Below are 7,050 nucleotides of genomic sequence, written 5' to 3' on the forward strand. Positions count from 1 at the left end.
CCACTCCCACCTCCCCACCCTCGAATTCCCCCACACACGGCATCCAGTCTTCATGGGACCAAGGATCTCCTCTCCCACCTATACCTGACAGGACCATCCTCCCTATCAGTCTTTAAAGCCACGCCAGAGTCCTACTCTGTGCCCGGCTCAAACTTCTCCAGGCCGGGAGGCTCCCGGCGTCAGAGGAATACCTGTTTGCCCCTAACTGGATCACAAGGCGATGCTTCTGGATGGAAGGAGTTTCTGTAGCAATACTCCAGGAGTCGGAAATAGAGACGTCTAGGCTCAAGGTCCCTAAGAGGCTGTAGTAAGGCAGAATGTGTATGACCTGACACCAAAAGACCATGAAGATACAGCTAGTGTGCTCTATGGGCTCCGAGACCCTTCAGTGGAATAATGTTCATCTATATTGGTACCCGGGTTGAAGCAGAATGTAAGGTTCAGCCCTGGATGCATGTATATCCACCGTTCACGACTGTCTACGCTGCCCTAAGCACTTAAGCAGCACGGAGTTCAGGTTCCTGATGGGGGAGTGGAAAACATGGCTGTTGGAGAGAGGGAAAGGGATAGCAGACGGGAATCTCACACCAGTCAGTAAAGCCAGCGCCACATGTTCCTCCAGCTTTGGGTATGCGCACTGATCAAAATGTTCTTGCAGCAGGAGCTTTTTGTCCCTTGGAGTGTGGAGAGCCTTAGATGCCACTTCTAGGATATTGGCAAGAATATTTACACTAGGCTAGGAAGACAAGGGAGTAGGCTCAGATATTTACATTTGGGCGAGTACAAAGCTCAAGGTAAACACAGGGAGGAAAGTATGGTATTCCTTTTATCTTGGGGGACGGAGAATGAGAGCAACATTTGAAATGCAAATGAATAAAATAATTTTTATAAAAAATAAGTTGGAGATCCTCTTCCTTTTTGCCTGACTGTCTCTAACCAAGGAGTGAAGAGCCATGGAACAGGCAACATCCAAGTGACCCCATCCCACCTGCATCTTCTATACAAGAGCATTCACAGTCTAATTACCCTGGCTAGCAGCGGGCTCTTCGGTCTAATTCAGATCCACCCTGTATTGAAGCTCTACCCAAGGCCTTGGCCTTAATTGCATCTCCATCCAGGACCCTCCCATAGGCTCCTCCTCTCATCCCCCACATCCAGCAGACATTCCTACCCTGTGGCCACAATCTGTCTGCAGCCACAGCTTATGGAAACCTAGGCAGGTGGAAGACACCTATTTTGACTTTTTGTTTGTTTGTTTGTTTGTTTGTTTGTTTTTTGAGACAGGTTTTCTCTATATGAACTCCCTGGCTGCCCTGTGACCATCTCAAGAAACGGGTCTCTTCTCATCATGCTTCCCAGGGCACCTGCTCATTCCTGCCCACTGCTGTCACCTTGTAATTCACCCTTCTTTCTTTTTTTAAAAAATTGAGGCAGGGTCCTTATACATGTACCTGGCTTCCTGGATCTCACTATAAAGACAAGCCAGGCCTCATTATCACAGAAATCCACTTGCCTATGGTTCCTGAGTACTGGGATTAAAAGTGTGGTCCACACACTCAACGTGGTTACCCCTTCTAGATGGAGGAGGGCCTGCTTAGCCATAAACCTTCCTGGCTGTCACACTTTTGAGCCAGAATACCACCACCATTCCCTATCTAGGCTATCTGGAGTCTCACTCTGGTCCTAAGGTCACTGGAGATCCCATTGTGAGTTTTTCCTAGTCCTGTATGCACACATTTAAAGGCAACTAAATCAGAGAACCCCCGCAGTCCCCACCTCCTATAGTCAGGTCTCCATCAAGTGCTCCAGGTTTTCTGTACAACACAGGGCTCAGGCCTGTGCCTCGAAGGGAGAACAGAGCACCTAGAGGTCTCTTGAAAGCTCATTCACAGGCTGCCCCATTCCAAGCATGTGACTTGCCCTCAGTGGAATAAAGATATCCCAGTGGACATCTATGGACAGAATGTGCTCCTCCTCCACTAGCTCCCAAGCTTGCCCACCATGATACCCCCTTCGCACAGCAACTTTAAACACTTTATGCAGCCCACTGACTCACCTGAAATCCAGAGGCCTGCTTTAACTTACCCAATCCTCTGTTTGACTTCTGCTCAAAGGAGCTGCACTTAAATTTTATCTCTCCAAACTTGAAATTCAGTGCCCCTCCCACAGTTTGGCATTCCTCAGACGTTCAAATCTCTATCTTCACCCACACTTCGGTGCCACACTGGTTTCAGCTTGACCTTTTAGAGCTTTAGTCTTTTTTATTTTATTTTTTACTTATTTACTTTATATCCTGCTCACTGTCCCCCACCTGGTCACCCCTTCTTACAATCCTCTCCTTCTCCTCTGAGTGGGTGGGGTCCGTGTATGTATCCCCCCACCCTGGCACATCAACACTCTGCAAGACTAGGCAATTCCTAGATGCAAGACAAAGCAACTGAGCTAGAGGAAGATATCCCACATACAGGCTACAGCTTTTGGGATAGCCCCTACCCCAGCTGTTCAGGACCCACATGAAGATCAGCCTGCACATTTGCTGCAACATAAGTTCAAGGAGGCTTCATCCCGTGTATGTTCCTTGGTTGGTGCTTCAGTCTCTGAGAGTTCCAAAGGTCTGGGTTAATTGACTCTGTTGGTCTTCTGTGAAGTTCCTATCTCCCCAGGCATACAATCCTTTCTCTTTTTCTTCCTTAAGAGTCCCCAGGCTCTATCCACTGGATGGCTGGGGGTATGCATATATCTATCCTAGTTAGGGTTTTACAGCTGTGAACAGACACCATGACCAAGGCAAGTCTTATAAAGGACAACATTTAATTGGGGCTGGCTTACAGTTTCAGAGGTTCAGTCCATTATCATCAAGGTGGGAACATGGCAGCATGCAGGCAGGCATGGTGCAGGCAGAACCGACAGTTCTACATCTTCATCTAAAGGCTGCTAGGGAAGCCTGGCTTCCAGGCAGCTAGGATGAGGATCTTGTAGCCCACACCCACAGTGACACACCTACTCCAACAAGGCCACACCTCCACACAGTGCCGCTCGTGAGCCGAGCATATACAAACCATAGCACTATCTGAGTTAGCTGCTTGGTGGAGCTTCTCAGAGGACAATATGTAGAGCCCTGGTGTTTTGGGCTTAATTATGCTTGTTTTGTTGTCTTTTGCTTGAGTTTTGAGTCAGGGTCTCTCTATTAGCCCAGACTGTTTTAGAGATAACCTTAGCTCAGCCTCCTCAGTTCTGATTACAGATGTGGTTTACCATACTCCTTCAAGATTTAATCACTGTTTCAAGAGCAATTTCAGAGTGACAGGTTTGTGTGAAAAATGAAAACTAAGGGAAACTGGCCTGTCCCTCCTAGGAATCCAGTCCACAAGAAATTGGGGCTGCATCTGTCAGTAAAATTCTTAGGAAATAGATTTCTACTCAGTCTGCTTCCAGGGCTCCTACCCATTTCTACCTCTTACATGACTTAGAGGCCAACAGCATGCTGTCTTCAACAACCCTGTTTGCTCCCTTACACTTGGGGAGCCAGCCTTTCTAACTGGTCCCCGAGCTCTCTGTAGATATCCTACTCTCTTCCCAGATTCCCCTAGGCTCCTGTACAGAAGGCTCAAGTTGTTGGGTTGTTGGTAGGGCTTGGTTTCTGTTCACAGAAAATCCCTAGGCTAAATGATCCTCAGAAGAAAATGGCTGATGTCTTTTTGTGAGAGAATGACAACTTATAATGAAAAATTGTTTTTAATCAGCAGCAAGGAGCCTCAATTTCCTTCTCAGGGGTCTAGCCACTTCCAGCTGCAGGAATACTGAAGCTTCAACTGGCCTCTTACTTGTTCCAGATACCCGAATCAGTGAAGACTTAGATTACAAGGCGATCTCAGAAAAATGGCCTCGGCATAGTCTGTATGTGGCCCACGGGTCCTGCTCATTCCTTCCCTTTGCTAGACGCTCCTTTCTTCCTTTTGCTCTATTATTTCTTTTCAAATTCATCCAACATCTGGCTACATGACCATGATCTTCCTGAATCTCACTATATAGACCAGACTGGCCTGAAAATTACACTCACTTACTTTTGTCTCCTGAATGCTGGGATTAAAGCTGTAGGCAAACACAAGTAGCTTTCCCTAAGGGCCTGGCTCAGCATTCCATTTTGTTATCTGAAAGCAGTATGTGCACATTTGAATGGACGTGCACATGAGTCCAGAAGAGGGTGGAAGAGCCCTGCACTGGAGGTCCTGAAAGTGGGAGACAAAGAACACGGCTGCTGGGAATTGAACTGGGTGCTCTGAGCCACTGCAAACACACAAGATTTTCATTTTCTTGATATTGTGACACACTGTAAAGTAATAAGAGACACATGTGGAATTGTATTAAAATCACATTGTTTTAAAGATAAAGTATAAATAACACAGTAGATTAGTGCAACTCACTGGTTAGGAAAGGTCATTGTGAAGCAAGGTGTGTTAGCATATGAGTGGAATCTCAACACTCAGGAGAAGAATGAAGACACACAGAATTTTTAGGCATGGTGGACTCCATGAAGAAATGCTTTATCTAATAGTTATGAGTCTGTATTCTGTCCTGCAGCCATGTTGGTATCAACAGGGCTTGCTGTAGCTGGAAGACCATATTGATGTAAGTGGCTTGTATTTTGACATTAGTCCAGGTTTATGGCCCTGGCTGCATCTGTGGACCTTGTCTGGGTCCATAACTCTCTACTGCTAGGGCCATGTTTGTGGTCTGTGCTTTCTCAGGGAACCATGTGAATGCCCATGACACATGCTCCTACTGAATATGAAGAGCAACAAGGATATTATTACTGTGATAGCGATGTCCGCAGACTCAGTTAAGGATGACACAGAAAGCTTCTGTGACAACCATAATCACATCCCAACCCATTCCAAACCCAACCTAACACAGTAGACAGGAAGTCATCAAAGTTAACTATTAAAATGTGATGGGATGCTCAAGTGGAGCCCTTCACAATTGACGCTTCTGGCAAGGCAGGAGGAGGACGACTCAGTGCAACCATGCTCTGATGAGTATGTGAAAAAACACAAACTGGTCCTGTTTTATGTTTATTTTTTAAAATATTTTTTTGTTAGGGAAGGTCACAAGGTTGGGTGGACTTGGAAGGATGGTGAAATGAATGTGACCAGGTGGTATGTTGTCACACCAACCCCAGTAGAATCTGTGTGACAAGTTCCACAGACTGAGGCAAAAACTTCAAAAGGACGACAACTCCTGGGACCGGTTGTGGAACTCTTGTCAGGAACAAAACATTGAGCTGTAGTTCTCGTGGCAACTTACCTGTTTTAGTTTCTCTTATTCCTTTTCTTATTTACAACATGTTCCTGATGGCCTACGCCAAGATCTTAAGCAAAGAAAGTGGGTAAGAAATCATCTCTTGAGATGGGGTCGCTAACATGACCTTGCCACCAGGGAAACTGACACTTTACAATCATTTACAAAGCTACATAATAGTATTATGATAAATAAAACTTTCCCAACAATAAAATTCCATATGGCTACACATGTGTAATTGGAGGGCTTTGGTATATGGTAAAGAAAGCCTTAAATAAAAAGAATTAAAATCGTTTAAATTTGTGCGTTGAAGATTTATAAAAAATCAGGTATTAGACGTTAAATAGCTGATTATAAAGATTAATTAACCTGCTCTTGGAGATCTGCCACTAGCCTTGGATGACTGCCCCCTGAATACATCCTTTCAGAGTTGTGACACTTGAATGACTTTTATTGTGTCAAATAATAATAATAATAATAATAATCATGTTCTCTTTGTGATTTATTGAATGTATCTTTTTAGAGTTGGTATGCTTGGATGATTCTTGTGCTTTGCTGATTGCTTTCTTGTAAACATCTCCCAGGAGCTGTAATATTTGTTTTTTTTCTATGTATAAGAAACCTTGCTTGAGAGCTACAAAATACATTCAGATTCAAACTGCCTCTGTGTTTGTTTCTATTTGTTACCGCGGAATTGTTACCCACCTAGCCTTCGAGGACCCGCATCCCAGGGACTCCCATACCTGACTGGGGTGGTCTGTGGCAGTATGTGATCTAAAATTCTAAGAATCAATAAAAATGTTATGTTGAAAAAATAGCTGTTTAATTTCTACATGTTAAAAATATCTAATACAAAAATTAAATTTGAAAAAAATTAAAAAAATAATTCTCCTGGAATGGAGTTCCTCCCTTGGGCTTCCAGCTACCTTCGCTGCTACCACTGGACCTGCTGAAGCTGTGATGGCGTTGGGAGCCAATTTAGGCAAGATCTTGGGGTAGAACTGGTTGTGCAGATTATTGCATAAACTGCTGATTGGCCTGTGATTATGTATACTGCTGTCGGGGCTTGGTCAGCTTGTACAGACACCAGGGCTTCACATATGAGACTCCTGTCGGTCTGAGCAATGGAGAAGACAGACAGACTCCAGAACATACTTGAACTTAGTAGAGGAGGAGAGCTGACACATGGTGGTCTCTCCCACATGGAAAATATGGATTCTGAGTCTGGTGAAGTATTTGAAGGGCTAAGTGGGGGGTGACAATTGAAGACAGAATGTCTCTGGGACAAGGAATCCCCACAGTCAGAGGCCAGGGGAAAGACAATGCCTTTGGGGCTGGCAGATCTAGCACAGTAATCCAGCCTTGCTTCCACATTTTTACTATAGCCTTTTCCCTCTGCTGCCTCTGCTCCCAGATCTTGTATTTTTGGGTAAAGCTCCCTACAGTCTGGATCAGTGTTGGAGAAGATGGATTCCTGGTCTGGGGAGGTACTCAGTGGACTGAGTTGAGGAACACTGCAGACAGTCAGACATTTCTGGCACAAAGAAACTGCACTGGCAGAGGAAATAGGAAAATAGGAAGTTCCCAGCCTCTGGGGTCTATAGGCCTATCTTGAGTCCCGCAGGCTTCCCAGGTAGTTTTTCTGCATGTCAGTTCTGGAACCACATCTAGAAAGACACACACACACACACACACACACACACACAGAGAGAGAGAGAGAGAGAGAGAGAGAGAGAGAGAGAGAGAGAGAGA

General features: G+C 45.1%; 1 pseudogene; it reads right to left on the reverse strand.

The window, feature by feature from the left end:
- LOC114639990 overlaps positions 1-7,050 on the reverse strand; it is a 16,204-nt pseudogene that overhangs the window by 1,896 nt on the left and 7,258 nt on the right.

This window comes from Grammomys surdaster, unplaced genomic scaffold (assembly GCF_004785775.1).
Source record: "Grammomys surdaster isolate TR1022 unplaced genomic scaffold, NIH_TR_1.0 125769, whole genome shotgun sequence".
NCBI lineage: Eukaryota > Metazoa > Chordata > Mammalia > Rodentia > Muridae > Grammomys > Grammomys surdaster.